At 44.2% G+C, this 22709-nt stretch overlaps 1 long non-coding RNA gene across 1 annotated transcript in view; it reads left to right on the plus strand.

The window, feature by feature from the left end:
• Positions 1-21355, plus strand: part of LOC127612969 (uncharacterized) — a 38204-nt gene extending 16849 nt beyond the window's left edge. Inside the window, exon 3 of the long non-coding RNA XR_007966024.1 lies at positions 21221-21355. This is a non-coding gene — a long non-coding RNA (uncharacterized LOC127612969). The remainder of the gene's footprint in view (positions 1-21220) is intronic.
• The last annotated feature ends 1354 nt before the right edge of the window (positions 21356-22709 follow it).

The following is a 22709-nucleotide window of genomic DNA, read 5'->3' on the forward strand; positions in this document are numbered from 1 at the left end:
CGCCTGGTCGAAATTGGGGGGGGGGGGGGGGGGGGGGGCATCGGATTGTTTCCTCGAATTGAACAGAAACAATAAGAAGTGAAATCTAATGTTAGCTCTCATCAGATTATGGAGCTGTGTTTAACTTTGTGGCAGTTGAACGATTTTATAAAATGCAACAGCAACAAAAAAAAACGTCTGGTAGGGGTTTTAGCTGATTTGAATAACACGTTGTGCCGTCTGTCTTTCATCAGTTTTCCTGATTACGACGATCATGGTGAAAATAAGCCTGCATTTAAAATCCACGTGACACTCCAATGGCACTGCGAGACGTTCCAGTTTTAACTCCTTTTGAACGTCATTTGATGTCAAGCTCCACGATGGATCAAAATGTCTTTGAAAGCTTCTTTTTTTTTTCTTCTAAACAATCAACTCGTTTTCTTTGTCCCATTGACTTCCACTGCTTGCTTGCTTTCGACCAGGCCTTCCTCTTGTGTTCTGCTGCCTTTTTTCCCCCCTCTTTTTTTCTTGATTTTTTTTTTTCCCTTTGCTGGAGTCTGAGTGTCTGCTCTTTAAATAGAATTGACCTCAGTTCAAACTGGGTTGCCGCTTCTGTTTTAAACTCTCCACTTACCAGCCATGCGTGTGTAGTAGTAGAAGAAGTGAAATGCTGAAGAATGGCCCAGTCATTTTCAAACTACCTACGCGATGACGTTTTAGCACACTGGCAGATACCAACAAATTCAGATTTGCCCGCTCGCCTGTTGCTTGATTTTAACCACCGCTGCACTCGTTAGAATTCGCACGGCTTGATTTTAACAGCCCCGATGCTTGTTGTCAGGTGGAGGGCCGGATTAGAACTGGCCCGACCGTTTTGTTGCTAGGCAGAATTCGTCTAAATCCCGCGATAATTGTGACGGACAGAGTGTTGCAGGGCTTGATGAAAACCGCTTGTGCCGAATCATTTCTTGAACTTTGTCCGACAAAATCTGACATTTTCCCAGAATTAAGTTATTTGCATTATGAGGGGAAAAAAAAAGATCAAATTTTCACGACTCTTTGTGGTCATAAAAAAATAGCGGACGTTTCATGATCAAGCAATTTACAATATTGAAGAAAAACGTCATTTATTTTGAAGTATATATCGGCAATGTGAAAATTGTCATTTTACTTGATTGAAATCGATAAATATGACGATTAAAAAGAAACACCGTTATGATAATAAAGTAGCCTGTGTGTTTACGCTTGTATGTATGTTTATTGTATTCCACTTACCGAATGACATTTTGTGATAATAATTAGCAATGTTATGTTTCTTTTTTTTTGTTTGTTTTTTTTTCACATAAAAAAGTATATAACAGTTTAGCCTTTTGCAGCCAAAAGCCACAAAGAAGCTCTACTTTGGATGGGAAATTTCCCGCCATCGACGACGCCCATCCAAGCTCCGTGTTGCCGAGATACGGCCGAGTGCAAAGCAAGCGTGACCAATCAAAGCGCCCGCCGCCACCATTTGGTACGCCCTCCCTCACCACGGCCGGCGCTAATAAAAGTATTCCGTCCACCTTATCGGGCCGGCCCGGCAAATATAGCGGCTCGAATCGAACGGAATTAGGGAAGGTCGGGCGCGAGAGCCGCCTCCAAATGGATCAAGCAGTTTCCACGGCGTCCGACCTGACTTAATGCGCCTATCGTGAAGTCAGGTCACCGCTCTAGTTTGGATTTTAAAACATAAAAAAAAAAAATTGGGGTTGTATTTTGACAATTTTACGCTCAGAAATGCTTCAAGTGCAGCAGTGTGAGCCGTAGCCTGCATTTATCTGGTTCGTTTGGATTTTCACCAAAAGGGGACGATGTCCCCGTGATGTTATTCGGAGACCGCCGACGGCCTCATGGCTTCGTCGCTCAGTTCGTTTGGCTTTTTGCGCATTTAACGCGTTCTTTGACAGCTTTACGCTGACTATGCAGCCGTGACTTGTATTCTTGCAGGTTAGCTTTTGCTCAAAACAGGCAGACAAAAAAACTCCTTGATGGGGGGCTAAGGGGGTGGGGGTAGCAATGCCATTGTCGTGTGTGCAGCACAGTCGGCTGCTTTTTAACACAAGACGAGCACGTGACAGATTATCCCGCATTTGACGGCCGCGTAGCTTTGAGCAGCAGCCCGAGTCGCATTTCACGGACGCCCGCCTTCACAGATTAGCTTGTTTGCTAAGCTACGCGCTCGCGACACAAACGCCGTCCGTCCTTGTCGCCGCTTGACCGCTGAATCCTGTCGGCAAACTTTCTGTGGAGATGGACGATTATATGAAGCCCGCCCTCGCCCTCAATATTTATTTATTTTTAATAACAAAATAGACGGGCAAAATAGTGCAAATTAATTTGGTTTTGAAAATGTAAAAAAACAAATGAAAGCCAGAAAAATAATAATGGAATCTTTTCTCAATTACACACACACACAAATCGTTTTTGAATGTTTTGATTTGTTGTCCTGCTACCTGTGCACAGTCCACACACAACAACAACAACAACAACAACAACAGCAACAAGAACATGAATAATTGAATTCAGCGCGACCAAAACAAAAGATCGAGAACATATACTGTACATGAATAGATTTCTTATTTCCAACAAATAAGAAGAGGCAAAACAGTATTTTGATCAATGTAAATATTTGTGAAACTTTTTATTTGTATCGTTGTATTTCGTTATATTTTGTGTATGTATACTCACACACGGGCGGCCCGGTAGTCCAGTGGTTAGCACGTCGGCTTCACAGTGCAGAGGTACCGGGTTCGATTCCAGCTCCGGCCTCCCTGTGTGGAGTTTGCATGTTCTCCCCGGGCCTGCGTGGGTTTTCTCCGGGTGCTCCGGTTTCCTCCCACATTCCAAAAAACATGCATGGCAGGCTGATTGAACACTCTAAATTGTCCCTCGGTGTGAATGTGAGCGTGGATGGTTGTCCGTCTCTGTGTGCCCTGTGATTGGCTGGCAACCGATTCAGGGTGTCCCCCGCCTACTGCCCGGAGACAGCTGGGATAGGCTCCAGCACCCCCCCGCGACCCTAGTGAGGATCAAGCGGTTCGGATGATGAATGAATGAATAATTAAATGTACTCGATGAAAGTGACGTGACAACGCCATTAATTGAATTGCTATGATTAAAATAATGAGAATAGTTCATTTCATCCCGCAGTTTGGATTTTCTTTAAAAGTGCACGTTCAGCACGTCTTTTTTTTTTTTTTTGCTGTTGATTCAAAATTGCAGTCATCTATTATCAACTTATTAAAACTTTTTTTTTTCTTGAACAAAAGAGCTGATGTAGCAAAAATGCTGCGATTGGATTCAAGAGTGGCATTAAACACTTCCAAGGCTCTTTTTTTTTTAAAAGAATTGTTCCATATTTACTAAAGGGCATTTTATTGTGAGGGGAGTTGAGTTAAGTTCACCGCTATCCTGCAACGCTGGTATGAAGGGCCGCATCTCGAAAACTCGGGTCACTCGGGTCACTCGTATCTCAAAAAGTCGGGTCACTCGTATCTCAAAGCAACGCTGTAATTTTATGGGGAAAAAATGAAAAGAAATCACCGTAGTGCTAAATGCCATTGTGATTAGTGGGGGAGCCTCGTTACAGCGTAAATGCTCAGTGGCCCGGATTGAACGACGCAGCGGGCGGTGTTTGACCCCCTCGGGCCGTCCTTCGCCCACCCCGAGACGTTTGATCCCAAAGTATGGCGGCCTTTGCTGAAATCACGCGTGACGTCGGTTTGAACTCCCAAATGATTGTTTACCACGCAAGCAAACGTCATCTCGTCATCTCCCGTAATTAGTGACTAGACTCTCCCCCCTGAGGCGTGCAGATAACAGACTTGAAAAGCTGTCAGCGCGCCGCGTCGGCCGAGTATTTTCGGCACCAGCCGAAATATTGCGCGTCACAGGATTAGAGGATGAGTCCGACAGGTATGTTGGCTTTTCACCCAGCAGTTCAGAGAAAAAAATCACCTGCTGCCTTCAACCTTAAAAAAAAAAAAACTTTGCTTCCTGTCCCTGCACCTATGAAGTATTTTTATGTCATCATGCTCAAACATCTCCACATCACAGCGGCGAGCTTTCATTCCGGAATACAAGGATGTGTTGTATTTGCACCCTGATAGTCCAGCAGGAGTCTGACAACACAGCGATAGTTGCGTAATAATATCAAAATACGGAGGATATTTTTTACAGTCGTATCTCAACATGGCAATTGTTTTCAAATTGAATCGTTATACTGAAATCGTTTTGACGAGGCAATAGTTTGACATTTACTTTCACAATATTGTCGGTGCACTGCGATCATTTGAGACGGCGATCGCTCACATCATTGATATCTGTGATGGTTTGATCACGTATCGAGATACGGTGATAATTTGACAGGTGTATGACAGCCAAAATTTGATACCGTCGGCCTTTTCTCGATAGGCCAATCCAATCATAAGATAAGATAAGATAAGATATCCTTTATTTGTCCCACACTGGGGAAATTTACAGCCTCCAGCAGCAAGAATGAAGGTAGAAAGAAGACAGAAGAAAAAAAAACAGCAAACACCGTTCAATTAAGTGCGATATAAGCACAAAATGGGTAAATCGGAGTGCTATTTACAATTGTTTTGCACATCATTTAATTATTATTATTATTATTATTGTTTTTTTTTTCATCATCAATCATAGTTTTTTGGTATCATTGGTATCGCGATAGTGATAGTTTGACAGTAGGACCACGATACGTCGATAATTTGATACGACACTGGATCATATCGCAATGCGGCAATAAGATAATAAAATAAGATACCCTTTATTTGTCCCACACTGAGGGAAATTTACAGCCTCCAGCAGCAAGAGATGTATCGCTGTTTCACGCAACAGTGATCGTTTTTCAATGGCGTCCCGATACAGTGATATCCTTAGAATTGTGTCAAGATAAAAAGAGATTCTATCAATACTTACACGGGACTATTATGATATCTTATTGCAAATGGATAGATGGATGAATGGATGACAGTCTTCCCGCAGTGCAGTGACATTTTCTCCCCTGTAAATTGAACAAACATGATTATTCCAACTTTTTTTTTTGTCCTAGTGTATAAAAACCCGAGGCTGCTTACATGTAAGTAAAAACTGCTATCGCCAACACAATAACTACTTTTTTTTTTTAAGTCTGTGTTCCAGTATGAGCCGTCCCGTGTGATTTATGGTCCCTTTGTGGTCTACACACACACACACACACACACACACACACACACACACACACACACACACACACACACACACACACACACAGGAGAGAGGAAAATGACATCATTTGGGGAAACATGCCGGCCAGCCACCATGATGATGGATTTCCACCGGGGATTATCCTCTTAGGCTTCATTGGACTCGTTTAAGGCAATAAGCGTATTGACCCCCAGTTTCTTTGCTCTCTCGCGCTCCCTCTCTCCACTTTGATCCATTTCCATGCGCCGCCGCGACGTGTCTGTCATCGCACAATGACGGCAAAAATGAAACAACGTGTCGCAGAGGCTTGTTTTCAAATGGCAGATGATAAAAGGACAACACGGCACCGGGTGACAAAAGCGCTTACATTTGCTGGTGGTTTTCCAAGAAATTAGACGTTTAGGATGGCATGTCAATCATAAGCAGAACCAAAAATTTTTTTTTTAATTGAAAAAGGGCCGGCGGCCCGGTAGTCCAGTGGTTAGCACGTGGGCTTCACAGTGCAGAGGTACCGGGTTCGATTCCAGCTCCGGCTTCCCTGTGTGGAGTTTGCATGTTCTCCCCGGGCCTGCGTGGGTTTTCTCCGGGTGCTCCGGTTTCCTCCCACATTCCAAAAACATGCAAGGCAGGCTGATTGGACGCTCTAAATTGTCCCTAGGTGTGAGTGTGAGTGCGAATGGTTGTTCGTTTCTGTGTGCCCTGCGATTGGCTGGCAACCGATTCAGGGTGTCCCCCCCCCTACTGCCCGAAGACAGCTGGGATAGGCTCCAGTACCCCCCGCGACCCTAGTGAGGATCAAGCGGCTCGGAAGATGAATGAATGAATGAATGAAAAAGGGCCAGAAACCCACAACGAAAAGACACCAGAAGTCCAGAATTTAGATTTGGAAGTCTGAAATTTGTATGTTAAGTGACCTGCTAATGCCCTCCAGAATTTAAGAGCAAAATTGAATCGTGCATCTCGCATTTACTATAAAAACGACATTGAGAACATCTTATCTACTTGTCTCAGTTGGCTGCCATTTTAGGTCTTGCGAATTAGCGAGCATGTTCACCAGTTCCCCAATTCAAATAAGCAAGCAGAATCACTGCTATGGAATCAAAATACTGTAGGCCATTTTGCTTGCGCTAGCAAACAACACATTGCCCTCCTGGGGGCAGTATAAGACACGCATACAGATATACTTCTCTGCAGAGTAGTAATATTTGTCGTTCTTTGAATGTTGTATTGTCTGTCTACATATGTTGCAGCACCGTTTGTGTTCAGATATCCATTGGTTAAGGTGCAACAACAACAACACCAAATAGATGCCAATTGTTAGCCTATGTGCCATTGTTTGTTAGCATCCAGCTAGCGGAGGCTATTCTCTGCACTTGCTGTTTAGCTTGACAGTGACCCTTTAACTTTGCATGTAAATATGACAAATTCTACGTAGCTGAGGGCTACTTAATTCATTCAGTGGTAGGCGACCAGTTACGACGGACAAATTGTTGAATGTGGGCAGAGCACGGCAGCCAAGTTCGTCCGTTGTCAACGTATCGGACGTGGCTGGCGCCCGTCGCAGATGACGGTGCGACAACGTCGTCTGGCACGCACACACGCATTAGCGACATCGTCGCTCGGTTGTCATCCGGCGAGGGGATTATTTGAGGATGAATGGAATGTTGAAGGATACATGCCATTTCCCAGATTAGGATTGACCCGCTTTGGAGCATAATGGTGATTTGTGCTCATCCCATCAAAGCTGCCACATGACCCACATTGTTTTACTTTCTTCCCTTTAATTGTTGTACGAGTTACAATAAAGAACACGGTGCGGAATAATCACATTGAGGCCTTTGGTTATACTACCGAAAAAAGAGTATTGCACATTAGAAGGAAAAACGAAGCGAAAACTCAACATTTCCAGAGACAAAATCGTAACATGAGTTCAAATCAATGGCAAAATTGCAAGCGGGGGGAAATAAAATCGCAAAAGACAAAAAGTTGCATTATTACCCGAGAACAAGTTCTGACATGAGGAAAGAAGTTGTAACGCTATTCGGTGATGAGGAGGAAAACCACGAGGAAATAATGCAATATGAGATATGAGCAAAATGATAAGAAAAAAAAGCTTTCAGCGTGATACAGGAATTATTTGTGATATTACAAATTAGGACGAAGCACAATTCCAAAGGAAAAAACGTCCCCAAGTTAGAATAAATGAGAGTCAACACATTATGCAAGAAAAACAGTAGTAAAATAAAAATTCTGAACAAAAAAAAGCCCCAATATTATCTGCAGGCAAATTTGGAAGAAGAAAAAAGTCATAATATTGCGAGAATTTTGCCAAATTACGCAAAATAATAATAATCTCAGGATTGTAAAATTCTCAAGAGTCAGTGAATTAAAATAGAAAAACTTGCAAAAATTGTAGTATTAAAGAAACACGTGCAACATTATCCAAGAAAAAATACTATGACCTAAAAATTGTAGTCCATTTACGGCGGCATGTTTAGGTTGATTTAAAAAAAAATATATATATATATATATATATACATATATATATATATATATATAAATTTTCTTTATTTTTTTTTTGCCCACCTTGTGGAGCAGCCATGTGACACATTTGTCAGTCTCCCATTCAAATTGCCGCTGAAATCTCCAATCTGTTGCCTTGTGATTAGCTTCTTCTCAGCGCTGCTGTGGGATCATCCTTTCATCTCTCCTTACTTATCTTGAGAGGCTTATACAGCACGTTTTTTTCATATTGTGACCGACCTCCACCCCACCGCCCCCATTTCTTTTTTTTCTTTTTTTTTTTTCACCACCTCTGCATCTGTTCCTTCCTTCACAAGCCCATGCAACCTCCTCACCGGTCATACAACGCACGCCTGCGCTGCTTAACATCTGCTTGTTCTTGTGTGGCAGGGATATTCCAAAAAATATTTTTTTTTTGAAAAATCATCGTCGTCGCCATATTGCCGACCTCGACACTGATTTTATTTGTGGCCGTGTGATGCTGCAGTTAACTTCTCGTTCTACTTTTTTGATAGTGAATGTTAAAATGTGATTAAAATGTACTTAATTGTTTTATTTGACTTAATTTTATTTTAATTTATTTTTTTTAATTAAAAAAAAATAAAGATTTTTTTGGGGTTCATATTTATGAATCGTGATATTTTTTTTTTCATCTTGCGTAACAGTGAATAATGTTAGAATGATTCCAGCCCTTCCCTTCAGGCAAGCGCCACCGAACCCCGTGCACCAAAACCAGCAGACATTCAAACAACTTCTTCCCTCTCGCCATTAACTCCCGAAACAGTAACTCAACTCTCGAGTGGCTCTTTGCATTTTTTTTGCATTTTTTTTTTTTTTTTGTGGAACAGTATTACCGCACCGATCATTGTCGCTCGAGCTCTCTACGTACTTCAACAATAGCTGTTGATCAATATTCCACAGCAGCAGACACTTGAAAGTGCTGAAGGACTTTCTGTATAATTGCGCACCCAAAATTGCACGACAATTACGACTGGTCCCAAAAAAAAAAAAAATGGTGCAACAATTATCCGCACCAACTGCACGACCGTTCTCGTATCTCGTAAGTATCGCAGCACTTTATCTCTGCTCGCTAACCGCACATTACGGAAAGTCTTTGGAAACTTGTACGTCATGTCTTTGTGTGTCGTAGTTGCTCGTGATTGCGATACACGTGTCGCCCGAGACAAATTCCTTGTGTGTTCTACATAATTGGCCAATAGAGATGATTTGAATCAATTCATTCATCTTCCTAACCGCTTGATCCTCACTAGGGTCGCGGGGGGTGCTGGAGCCTATCCCAGCTGTCTTCGGGCAGCAGGCGGGGGACACCCTGAATCGGTTGCCAGCCAATCGCAGGGCACAGAGAGACGAACAACCATCCACGCCCACACTCACACCTAGGGACAATTTAGAGTGTTCAATCAGCCTGCCATGCATGTTTTTGGAATGTGGGAGGAAACCGGAGCACCCGGAGAAAACCCACGCAGGCCCGGGGAGAACATGCAAACTCCACACAGGGAGGCCGGAGCTGGAATCGAACCCGGTACCTCTGCACTGTGAAGCCGACGTGCTAACCACTGGATTACCGGGCCGCCATTTGAATCAATTAATAAAGTAGTAAGAGTAAATAAAAATAATTAAAAAAAAAAAAAGAAGCTGAAATTATGTATGCCGGCTAATGATCATATAGTATTCCATTTTAATAAATATATGTATTTTTCTGTTCGTTGCTGTTTCATTTTAATGTCTGTCTTCCAGATAGTCTTTTAATAATTGTATTTAATAATATATATTCTTCATCTAAATTTTCTTTCTTTTTATTTTTATTTTTATTTTTTCACTTTATTGCACTTTTTGTCATTTATTTTGGTTTGAGTTTGGTTTTCACTTTAAGGTTTTAAGTCGTGCTTAACTTGTCTTAGTCCTCGCTCACCGGCAGTTGAAAGATGACTGAATGAGCACCGCATGATACCTTTGACCCTGGCAGGCGAACATGAACTTACTTTACATAACGTGTTTATTTAGAAAGGGACAACTTGGACGCAGCGTCTCATAAATAAGAGAGTGCAGTCTCGCAGAGGCTGATTGTGGTCAAACGTGCCCGGCGCGTCTACTAATTTAGCAGAAAAGTGACGCATGCGGACGGCAAAGTGACGCACGGGGGCTGGAATAAATTAGGATTAAAACCCGGACGGATTTTCTTGCTTCGTTTGCCTTTTCCGTGTCACCGTCGGATAGACCAATCAATGCGCTGCGTCGCCGCATTGATTCACTGGCGTTAGCACAAAGTAAACAGCCAAATGGATTCCGGCCCGCTGATGGAACACAATCGGCGAATAATAATGCTCCGTTGTAGTCGTATCGACGGGGAAATTACTAATAAAAAAAAACACATTTACGGCCAGTGTGGGGAATGTTTTTTTTTTTTTTTTGCTCGACTCAGCGTGTGATAATCGAAGCGCTTTAGTTTATTTGGCAATGAAACCAAAAAAGCAGTAGTCAGGCCACACTAAAAGGAGAACGAAAACAAAACAAAAAAACATTGTTTTGAAAAAAAAGAATAGTCATAGATTGAGGATATCAGGTGTGAAATTGCAAGAAGTTCGATTTTTTTTAATTTGCTTCTTTATTTCATTGGGACAGTGCGCTTTAATCGACACAAGAATAAACAAAATGTCAATGCGCCGCCGGACTTAGCATAAATGCTGGTTGTCAGCCGTAGTCCCAAGGCAGGTTTCTTCACATAAACAAAACACAAACTTTTGACAGAAAATAACAAAATAATATAATACAGGGCGGCCCGGTGGTCCGGTGGTTCGCGCGTTGACCTCACAGTGCAGAGGTCCCGGGTTCAATTCCAGCTCCGACCTCCCTGTATGGAGTTTGCATGTTCTCCCCGGGCCTGCGTGGGTTTTCTCCGGGTGCTCCGGTTGCCTCCCACATTCCAAAAACATGCACGGCGGGCAGATTGAACCCTCCAAATCAGGGGTGGGCAAACTTTTTGGCTCAGGGGCCGCATTGACCTTTAAAATTTGACAGAAGGGCAAGGTCAGCACGAGCTATGGCGTTTGTTGACAGTCCATATCAAACATCAACACAACAAAAGCATGAAAGTACTGTATTAATATACTTTTTTTTAAATGACAACAGTGTTGTTGATGACCTATTTTAGCCTGTGCATTGCTGCAGATGGGTTGTGATCAGACCAGTAGAAGTAGAGCGATACAGAGGTCCTCGGTGGTCGAAAAGACCCCCTCCATTTTCTGCAACTTCAAGTCAATGCGCCACCTGGCGGTGAAAGGCCTGTCATTACAAGTCCAATTGAAATGAATGCAATCATTCACATCGAACCTTAATTGTGGACCAACCTTCGGCGGGCCGTATTAAAAAGACCAACGGGCCGGATTCGGCCCGCGGGCCGTAGTTTGCCCACCTCTGCTCCAAATTGTCCCGCGGTGCGAGTGTGTGTGTGCCCTGCGATTGGCTGGAAACCGGTTCACGGTGTCCCCCGCCTTCTGCCCGGGGATAGGCTCCAGCAACCCCCGCCACCCCTATCCTTGTGAGGATAAGCTGCTCGGCAAATGGATGAATGGCAACACAACACATAGGACGCAGACAGTCGTGCCATCTTAACCGTTTTTTTCCGCGTACGCTTTGTTGTTTGAAGCGGTTCTCCATGAAGGAGAGAATCAAAGTGGCCTTTCACCGGTGGATCAGAGACGTAACGCTCAACATGTGCTAAGCTAAGTTGGAAAGTCAACAAGAAGCTGCCGTGTTTTGTTAAGCGTATAAGTAAAGATGTATTGCATTGTATTGGACTCTATTTGTTGTCATAAAAAGCATTAGGAAAAAGCAAGTTTCCACATTTTTTAAATTATTTTATTTTATTTTTTTTACAGCAACTAGTACAAAAACTGAGATAAACGTTTGAAAACCTTTACAAAAAGTCTTTACAAGCATTATTTGATGCCGCTAAAGAAATAAATTGCAGTACTCCAAAAAAAAAAAGTTGTATTATTTCCAGAATAAAGTCTTAAAATTGCGAGAAATTTGTGGTTATGCTCTGACAAAAGTAATAGAAGTTGGGGGGGTGGGGGGGGAGTCTACTTTAAGCCCTGCCATTTCCATTTTCCCGCATAAGGAGCCGTAGCGTCTCACTGATTTTACTTACTTGTGCTGTGAGTTAAGATGCAGGCTGTGAGTGGGAACGCTGCATTTTCCAAACAAATCCATCACCACCGGCAGCAGAAACAGCCGCTTGGTTATTCATGAGTTACCCAGAGGACAAATGAACGCACACCTTTCTTGTTGGTGTGTTGTCCAAACGGGGACGCCGCAACCCCGGAAGGCTCCCAAACCTCGCTCAATTCTATCGATGACGCGTTCAAATCCGAGCCAGTGACGGATGGAATCCATCTTGGTTGCTGCTCAAATATTATCGTAATGGCCATCAGGGCATATGACAAAATGTCTGCTAAGTCAGGGGTCCCCAACCTGCGGTCCGTGGACCGGTACCGGGCCGCAGCCTATTTGAAACACAGACCAGCGAGCTGTTAGCCTTCCCCGCGTAAGCATTAGCAGTTTCGTCGCTAGTAACTAGCGGGCAGCCAGTAAGTAGCAGTGATGCTAACGGCGTACGCCCTAAGATCATAACTTTAGTAGTATGATGTTTCTTCGTGATTCATTGTGCTATTGTACTCGACATTTGTCGTACAATAGGTGAATCGCGTCCTCACTGGAGTGAAACGTATCGGAATTACTTTGAACCCAACAAACAAGCTACCTGTATTAGCGTCTTAATATTTGTACGCAGTATAGCAGAATTTGTGTTGTGTGTGTGGGGGGGGGGTAGGGGGGGGGGGCAAATGAATAGCATATGTCCACGAAAAAGAGGCACTGGAAATTCACGGAAAAAAAGCGCATCTCCTCCCAGCGGTTGGAAAGTCCGATTACTATCCATGAAATAGCAAAGACGTCTGTTTCACTTGGAAGTCAGGAAGCCACAAGACATGATTAATAGCTAGACAAAACGTTCAAACCGACGACGTTTTGCACGACATTGACTTTTATTTTTCTTGAAGAAAAAAAAAAAACATTTAATTGGGATTTTTAAGTGTCGGCTACTTTTCCGCACCTTTTCCTTCTCCTTCGCTCCACATGTGCCACCCACATCGCCGGGCTATAATACGGGATGTGGACTTCCCGGGAAAGGAAATGTGGTCTGTACTCGTCTTGGCTAATAAACTTTGACTTGGTTTATTTTCCCTGCGTATTTTATGTCGTCTTGAAATGATGATGTCATCTTTTTTATTTCTTTTTCATACGCGAGACATGGAGCCTCTTTTTGATCGCAGAGAAACAATTGTTCACGCAGGAGGTCCTGGATGTTGATAAACGCTAGCTTGTTAGCTTACAGGAGTCCTGTGGCATGTTTTATTTAGAGCTGTAATCAGGGGCCTCCATTTTATTTTTATTTTTTGCCCCTTTTTTTTTGCTATGGACTCCTGTATGGGCTTCAAGATGCTTTTGAAATGAGCAACAACTTGATTGTGGTGACTTGGAAAAGTAATGAATGTGTCGCCAATTCCGAGGAGAACTTTTTGGATCTTAATTGGAAAAAGGAGGGGGGGGGGCTGATTCGCCAGTAAAAATTGGTGTTCACAGCGAGGTTAAGTCAGATTGCTTTGACTTCTAAAGTAGCTTTCTCTCCCTATACACACACACACACACACACACACACGCTTAACTGTGATTTAAGTGGATGTAATTTGACGGGAGAATTTCTCCCGGCAGCTTGCTGATAAGGAATTGCGCTATTATCAATGGGAATGAAAGAAAGATGGAGCGGGAATGTACACTTTGGGGATCAAGTTGAACAGTGGAGTTTTTTTTTTTTTTTTGCAAAAGTCCTTCTCATAATTTCGCCGTCTGGAAATAGTTTGCATGTGTGTGCGTGGCAGTGGCACTCCAAATCAATTGGGGATGGTGACACAAAGGGTGGAAATTGTCTCTGTTGGGATGCCGAAGAGATCCTTGTAGTATTTTATTTTCCCCATTCCCTGGCTTATTTCGGCCATCTCATGTCAGTTTGTTTTGAAAAAAAAATGATGGTGTGATACGTGGGTGTCACGGTGGTGGATGATGAGTGGCAGCCGTGATCGTTTTTCATGCAAGCAGATTTTCCGAAGGCAACTGTTGTTTTGACATTATTTACACAACGATGGTTCATGCTTCCTGTGTGGCGTTTGCACGTTCTCCCCCGTGCCTGCGCGGGTTTTCTCCGGGTATTCCGATTTCCTCCCACGTTCCAAAAACATGCACGACAGGCTAATGGAAGACTCCAAATTGTCCTGAGGGATGATTCTGAGCGTGAATGATTCTTCGTCTTTGCGTGACCTGCCATTGGCTGGCGGCAAGTTTGGGGTGTACCCCGCATACTGCCCGGAGGCAGTTGGGATTGGCTCCAGCATGCCCGTGACCCTCGTGAGGATAAACCGTTTAGAAAATGGGTTCGTGGAGAATCTTGTCGTGAGAAAGTCAATGACATGCACGAGAAATGTGTCTTCGTAATTTGACCACGAAACTCGAATGACTCCGACCAGTTTCGCTAAGCCACAATTTGGTAGAAATGTCACTTATAAATAGGCGCACAAAAAAAATCTCAGCAATTCATTCCTTTTCAGGGGGGCTGTCAAAGACAAACAAGTTGCACCAATTTTAACTACAAAATTAAATTAAATTTTACAAAATTTTAACCGTCTGGTGTTTCTTTTGATTTTTTTTTTGGAATTAGTTTTCATTCTTCTTTGAACGCTTCAAACTCCTACGGACATGGAGTGTGTTGATGGAGTCAGCAAACGCACCACGCGGAGAACCAAAGTGAAATTGCGGCTTATCTTGGCCTCCCCTCAGATAAACGGTGTGTCTCGAGACCACCTGGAGCCTGCCATCTTGTCTTTCATCATTGCCTGCCAATGCATTTCATTCTTATCTTAGGCTGCCCTTCTTTGGCTTTCTCTCTCTCTCTCTCTCTTGCTCGCCCTCTTCTTCTTCTTCTTCATGTTGACTCCTGACGAACTAATACATCATTCAGTGCACTTGAACATGCTCAGCTCTGACTGTAACGGCCCCCGTTGACTCTAAAATAGACATCAAGATAACTTTCCTTTGTTCCCCCGCAGTCCTCTTATTTTTTTTTTAAATTCCCATCGACGTGGACGAAACTCCAAGATTCACTTGATGTGTCCAATCGGTTCTATTTGCCGCTCAGGCAGCAGGTTTTCAATTGGTTACTTCATTTGAAATGTTGGTTCAGGCTTTAGCCTCGTGGAACTTGACCTGCTTGATTTGCTTTCGCGGGCCACATAAAATGTTGTGGCGGGCCAGATGTACCCCGCGGGCCTTGTGTTTGACACATGTTATAAAATAAGAGGAAAGGATCCCTTAACATTGGAGACGTTGCGCTGTCGTGGCCCACGAGTGGAATACAAACCATCCCAGTTAAATGTCAAGCTCCTGGTCCTGAAGGTCACTGCGGCGGGGTGGTTGGCGCTGGCCGTATGTCCACCGCAAAGATATACAATACAAAGAGTAACCTCCAAGTGGTGATTACCTGGAGAAATAATGGGCTCAAAGTTCACGGATCTCTCGGTGCAGCCCGTCGTAATTCATCAGAGGCGATGTCGCGCAATCGCCTCGGCGGGATAAATAAAATAGCGTCGCGGTGGAGAGTAAGATAATAGCCGCTAAAGCAAATCACTTTAAAATGGGTGTTGTAGGCATTACTGTTCCACTCTGGTCCTGTAGGTGGCGTTATTTTATTGTCAGCTCTGTGGGTGGTACAGTATGTTGCTAGTGGACCTCCAGGAATTGCTAGCAGGCTCGTGGCGGTTGCTGTTTGACTACTAAGTGATGCTAGCATAGCACCAGGAGTTGCTAGCAGACCTCAAAGAGATTTTAGTGGACCATCAAAAGTTGTGTTTTGTTATTTTTATACTGGATGTGTCGGAGTCCTTCAGGACACATGTCAGAGACCACAATAAAAGCAGCACACTTTTACTGAGAGAAAAGGGGCAATAAAAACACAGAACGTGGGGTCAGTGGATTCGGCCTGTGCCGTGAGTAGTGAACATAATGACATGAAAATAAGACTTGTTTCACCAACGGGACAAAATAAGCCTACGCCCCCCCCCCTTAAAAAATACTATATACTAGACTTTTAGATGGTGACATTACATCCACAAGGTAGACGAGGTCACAAGTTTTACAAAAGCTTTCCAGTTGATAGCGTAGCACCACAAGAGTTGCTAGCACAAATACAAGGAGCTGCTAGCATTTGGTGACTAATGGTGGTTGCGAGAGGACGAATAAAAATCAATAGCAGACTACCAGGGCTTGCTAGCGAACCTAAAGAACTCGCTAGCAGACAACAAGCAGTTGACAGTGGAATTGTTAGCGGACTAACGGAGTTGCTCACAAACCACCGGTGGCCCGCCAAGAGTTGCTAGCAGACTGAATCGCTAGCTGAATCGCTAGCGAAACACAAAGAGTTGCTAATGCGTGAGGATGTTTGGAGCAGGCGAAGAAAAGTTGCTTGCGGACCACCGGGAGCTTCTAGTCCACTCTGAAGTCTAACTTAGTCCGGAGCACCTGACAAGGGGTCGTCTAAATTCACAATCATGATCATATTTGTCCGGCTATCTCTTTCATTTCATGATTAGCACTTAAAGTCATGAGACAAAACACGTCGCGTCGACCTCCCTTTTCCCTGTTGTCGTTTTTCATCCCTGGTGAGATGTTCTCTAAGGCGGGTGTTTATTTTCTATCCAAGCTTCGCTCGCCTCGGAATATAATGACGTGTCTGCTGCGCTTGCCTTTTTTTAGTTTCCCTGTGAAACTGCCCATGAAATAGACAAGCGGTCTCCGCGGAGAGAGAAGATTGAAGCACGACTGCGGGCAAATGATGGAAAGTGCAAAGTGTGAAAAAGATTTGATTTTCATTTATTTTTTTTTTTCTTGGACAGTACTCTCATCAACGTTGATGTTCTCGCTGACATTTTAAGCCATCTTCTTTCGACGCCGCTTCAGGGAGCACGGCTTACGTGACTCCATTTCAGTTGTATTCTCAATAACAAAATCAAAACGTTATCGACTGTTTCTTTTTTTTTTTGTTGTTGTTTCCATTTTCTATACGGCATACGTACAGCTCTCGCAGTCCGAGCCGGCAAATCCTTTAATAGCCATGATAGCAAGGAAAACAATTACATTTGTCCTCAGGACTTTATTCTCAAGCGGCTGTGAGACTTGGTGAAGCAGCATGTGGCTCGTTGTCCGACGTTATTTTCGCACGCTATGACCCTTGCAAACAATTGTTTGTTTGTTGTGTCGTTGTTTTATCCATTTAATGGTGACTCAGAGGAGCGAACGGCCAAACGTTTGTTCCCCCCCCCCCCCACCAATATGTGCATCTTATCACAAACTCGGTGCGTGTCATCAAAAGTAACTAGTGCAATGCGGCACGGCGTCGTGAGAGCAAATCTACTTACTCCGAGTATGAGTAGTGTGTATTATATTTACGCATCCCCCCCCCCTCCCCCCAAGATTACTCAAGTAAATGTCAGTGAGTGAGTGGAGCGCGTTACTACCCAGCTCCGATCGCAGAGCCCATACAGCGAGCGGTTTAGCAACCATGACACATACCTGTTATCAAGTCGAAACAACGTAATTGATAATCCATCCAATTAATCATCTATCAATCTTTTATCAATATTGAGCCTACCTTTGTTTTATTGGCCTCAAAGGATGATCTCGTTGAAGACTTAATACCGAAACTCACATGGTCGGTGGATGAAACTGGCGACAGGGGCTACGCTTTTGTCTCACTTTTCGGGCCACCTCTTTCGTGGAATTCCTCTTTAAAATGGCTACTTCAGCCCCCCCCCCCCAAAAAAAATCTCTCACTTCATCTGTTGACGTGTTCCCCCAATATCTTGTCCATCAGTCAAGCTCCAGATATATCCCCCCACGGCCCCCACCCCAATTCTCCAAATCCCCAGTTTTTGGGAAAGTTGAGGCTCTCGAAAACGCGAGACTAAATAGCACTCAGCAGAGCGCCATCAAGGACGAAGGAACAAATCAAAACAATGTCAAATATGACAAGAAAAAAAAAATTACTTTTGGCATAAATATCAAGATTTCGAGGTTACGAGTGTATGTCATCATGAGGCCGCTTGACGTTTAGTGTTAAGTATAAATAAAATAAAATAAAATAAAATAAGTCCAGTGGTTAGCACGTGGGATTCACAGTGCAGAGGTAGCGGGTTCGATTCCAGCTCCGGCCTCCCTGTGTGGAGTTTGCATGTTCTCCCCGGGCCTGCGTGGGTTTTCTCCGGGTGCTCCGGTTTCCTCCCACATTCCAAAAACATGCGTGGCAGGCTGATTGAACACTCTAAAATTGTCCCTAGGTGTGAGTGTGAGCGTGGATGGTTGTTTGTCTCTGTGTGCCCTGTGATTGGCTGGCAACCGATTCAGGGTGTCACCCGCCTACTGCCCGGGGACGGCTGGGATGGGCTCCAGCACCCCCCGCGATCCTAGTGAGGATTAAGCGGTTCAGAAAATGGATGGATGGATGGATGGAAGTTACCGGATTCACCCAAAACTCAGTTGATTCCATCGTATCGGTTCTCCGACTGCAGCTGACTCGGAATGATTCCGTTTTATCGGTTCACCGACTCGATTTAGCGGATTCGGAAAATGGACTCGGATCCACTTACCAGAGATGGGACAAAGTCACCGGGGTGCGAGTCGCAAGCGAGCGCCCCCAAGTCGTGACGTAAACACACACACTCTGCATCGGGAATGAAGCGTCGGGGTGTTACTTGTGCATGCTTCCCCGCGCCATTCTTGCAGTGTGAGCTTGACTCATGTTTTTGCCCTTTGCGAGGTGAAAGACAAACATGGCGCTGGCATCTGTTTATTCCAAACAGCCCACAGCATGACACGCGCACACACACGCACGCGCGCACACTAGCAAGCACAAAAAGATCCCTTTTCTGTTTTTCATCTACTCGCACTGACAAAAAAAAAAAAAAAAAAATTAAAAAATGCTTTGCCGCATCCTCCCGAGGAACCTCGCCACGTCGGCGTGACAAGTGGCATCTCACCTCGTTACCTCGCTAATTAAAGCTAATGCACTCGACTTTTCTCGACGACTTCGCCAACAGCCCGCAGCTGCCGGGGAAGGAGACAATGGAATAAAGTGTCAAAAAGAACAAAGCGCCGCGTCGTGGCGTTTGACGTCTCAGACGCAAGAGTAACAATCAAGACAATATGGCCAATTAGCGGCGGCAGAACTGCATTTTCTCAAACGTGGTTTTTTTTTTTTTTGGTCTTTGCCCTTAGTTTCACTCGAGGAACAATCGAGAAGAAACCAGGCTTCATTAGAAACCATTCATGCATGGCAAAAGACGTTGGCTGAGCCGGATTGTCATTTGGTCACGTACGAAATAGAAAAAAGAAGCAAGCATTTTTAGAAACACTGCTCATTTGCTGATTTGCTTGAATGCGATCACTTCAGAGTAATCTTTTTTTTTTCTAACGTTCCACGGAGTGCTTTTTTTTTGTGCAAAAAGTGAAAAATCCATATTCTTAATCCATCAATGGGCAACATGACAAGAAATGCTAAATGCTGCATCACAATATTGCGCGTGATTGTGGATTCATGATATGGTGCCGCCATGCCACGATGGCCGAAGCCTCCAGCCCAGTGACGACTCTGCCTGGTTGAAATACTTTTTGCTCCATTTCATCATTATTCTTTTTTTTTTCCTCTTCAAATGAGATGCAAGTAATGCTGAGAGTTTTTTTTTTTTTTTACCTTCGTCCAGCATATTCCCACAATGGCACCTCATTAGGGAGACTATGTGCACGATGTGGCAGGCACAATAAACGTTTTTCTTTTGGACTGGCTTCTGCTACGCTAAAAAAATAAAATTAAAAAATTAAATAAGGAAAAATGTAGACTTTTCCCCAAATCACAGAGCAAAAATAAGTCCCTAGCAGTCATTTTTGCTCTGGAGATATTTAATTTGATGATGTTGGAATTTAAAAAATGAGCACAGACAATTGATTATGGTGATAGCCAACTGAGTGCTTCATCAACAGATTTTTCATTCATTCATTTATTCATTCATTCATTCATTCATCTTCCGAGCCGCTTGATCCTCACGAGGGTCGCGGGGGGTGCTGGAGCCTATCCCAGCCGTCTTCGGACAGTAGGCGGGGGACACCCTGAATCAGTTGCCAGCCAATCACAGGGCACACAGAGAAGAACAACCATCCACGCGCCCAATCACACCTAGGGACAATTTAGAGCGTCCAATCAGCCTGCCACGCATATTTTTGGAATGTGGGAGCAAACCGGAGCACCCGGAGAAAACCCACGCAGGCCCGGGGAGAACATGCAAACTCCACACAGGGAGGCCGGAGCTGGAATCGAACCCGGTACCTCTGTACTGTGAAGCCCACGTGCTAACCACTGGACTACCGGGCCGCCAATCTGGTAACTTGAGCCGATAAATCGGTCAGACTAATTAAAACAGTTCATCAATACTACCTTTACTCGTTTTGAATTATATGTTTTACAAAGAGACTATTAACTCTTATCGGTGAACATATCCATCCATCCATCCATTTTGCGATCCGCTTGATCCTCACAAGGGTGGCGGGGGCTGCTGGAGCCTATTCCAGTCGTGTTTGGGCAGTAGGCAGGGGGACACCCTGAACCGGTTGCCAGCCAATCGCAGGGCACACAGAGACCAACGACCATCCACGCTCACATTCGCACCGCGGGACAATTTGGAGTGCTCAATCAGCCTGCCAGGCATGTTTTGGAATGCGGGAGTACCCATAGAAAACCCACGCAGGCCCCGTACAAACTCCACACGCCAAGGTGTGAACTCTCCTATTTTGACAATTGCGAGTCCCAATTGCGTCAGTGAACTGTTAGCACCGAATCGCCCGATCAAGTCCAGTATGCTAACTGAAGCCGGCGAATCGTTTCACAATTGAATCATCAAAGTCTGCCCTAACTCGAGTCAGTAAACCAAGACAATGGAATCACGTTGAAATCCGGGTTGTCGCCAGTGACCCCCATTAAGGCCAGTGAACAGAAGCGACCGGCGCTAATCGCCAATGAAGTAACTCGTGCTAGTCCGCCGCATTTCCAGGAACTCAACTAATTGGAGTCAGTGAAGTCGTAAGGCCAAATTATCGGAGTCCGTGGGAACATTTTTTACCTTAATGTTGTATGAAATACTGAATAAAGTGGCGCTTCCGCGCTGAGCTCGAGATTTAACGCCCCCCCCCCTTGCAGTGGCTCTCAAGGTCAAAAGGGTTACAGGCGGCTCTTCAAGATGGCAATCGAGTTTCCAGGAAAGGCGCTTATAGAATTTTTTTTTTTTTTACCCTCTTTTAGAAATCTCTTGAAGGTGTCTCGCCTGAGAGAAGAAGCTTAAGATGAAGATGGAATATCATCGCCGTGGGACTCCCCAATCTGCTTTAGTCATTCCGTGACCCACATTTGCACACCGGGATTGGCTTTATTTTTAGCTTTAAAAAAAAAAAGGAGGGGGGGGGAGGGGGTTGTGCGTGTGTTTGAGCAAAAGTTGAGGTGTACTCTTCAATAAAAAAAAAAGTAGTGGCAATAATTCAATATTGAGGAAGAGTTCGGGATCTTCTGATGGACTGTTAAACAAATTTTGCAATGCGGCGTATTTGAAGGGAATTGGAAAACCGTCTGACTTCCCACCAGTAGGGGGCGCCTATTAATCTTTCCACTCGAGCACCACCAAATTGGCCCTAAAATGGCCACCTTCAAAACAAAATGGCAGACTTCCTGTCTCATATGCTGCGTGGCTTCTTGAGACTTTTTTTTTTTTAATTGGGTCGAATCATGACAGAAACGGTTACTAAAGTTCATTTTGCTGACTGAAACTGGTATCAAGGTGATGTTTTAAGATAAGATAAGAAAAGCTTTATTTGTCTCAGAATGGAGGAAATTCCCAATTTACAGCAGCAAAATTATGAAAGGGAGAAAGACAAAAAAGATTTGGTCAAATTTAAAGACAGAAATGCCCCCAAACGTGTCGTGAAAAATCCTCAAAGCAAGCGGACCTCGGAGGCTCTGCGGCTCTTTGTCAAGCGCAGGAACCATGAAAAAAAAAATAAAAGAATTTAAGAAGAAGGTCCGACACTCTGACTAGCTGCAAAAAGCGCATCCGGCGTAGCTCGCGGTGACGATCAATTTCGGAGGGCACGACTTTTTCGCTCGCTTGCCCAATAATCCCTTTAACCTACTTTCAACCTCACCGCAATTTCATTTCCCCGACTGCTGAGCGCACTTTCGACGTCCCCATTTTTCACGCTGCTTTTTTGGGGGGGGGAAAATATGTTTTCTAACACTTCTATTCGCCTCGTTTCATTGCTTTTAACTCCACTGCAAATAACCGGAGCCAAGTCACAGCTGCTCGCACTGATTCTCAAAGTGGGAACTGCCAGACTCCTACTGGTCCGCGAGCCACTCGTGGCGGTCAACTACAACGCCCCCCCCCCCCCCCCCGTCTCGTATCCACTACTAGTAGTCCGCTAGCAACTTGTGGACCGCTAACAACTGCTGGGTAACAACTTCTGATAGTTCTACTCCCAATGGGCTGCTACCAATTTCTGGAGGTCTACGTGCAATTCCCGGTGCTAGTAGACCTCCAGAAATTCCTTCCACGGTTGGTTACAATGGTTGATATTTCTCGAAGACTACTTACGAACGTGTCTTCATACGAAATTTTCAAGTTACAAAACGCTTCAACAGGAAAATATTGCCTCTTGTTACGAAAAGACATTTCGAGATACAAAAGGTAAAAAAAATACAGCGTGGGCTGCTACTCGCAGCTCCCGAGTTTCCTGAACGC

This window comes from Hippocampus zosterae, chromosome 13 (genome assembly GCF_025434085.1).
Source record: "Hippocampus zosterae strain Florida chromosome 13, ASM2543408v3, whole genome shotgun sequence".
NCBI lineage: Eukaryota > Metazoa > Chordata > Actinopteri > Syngnathiformes > Syngnathidae > Hippocampus > Hippocampus zosterae.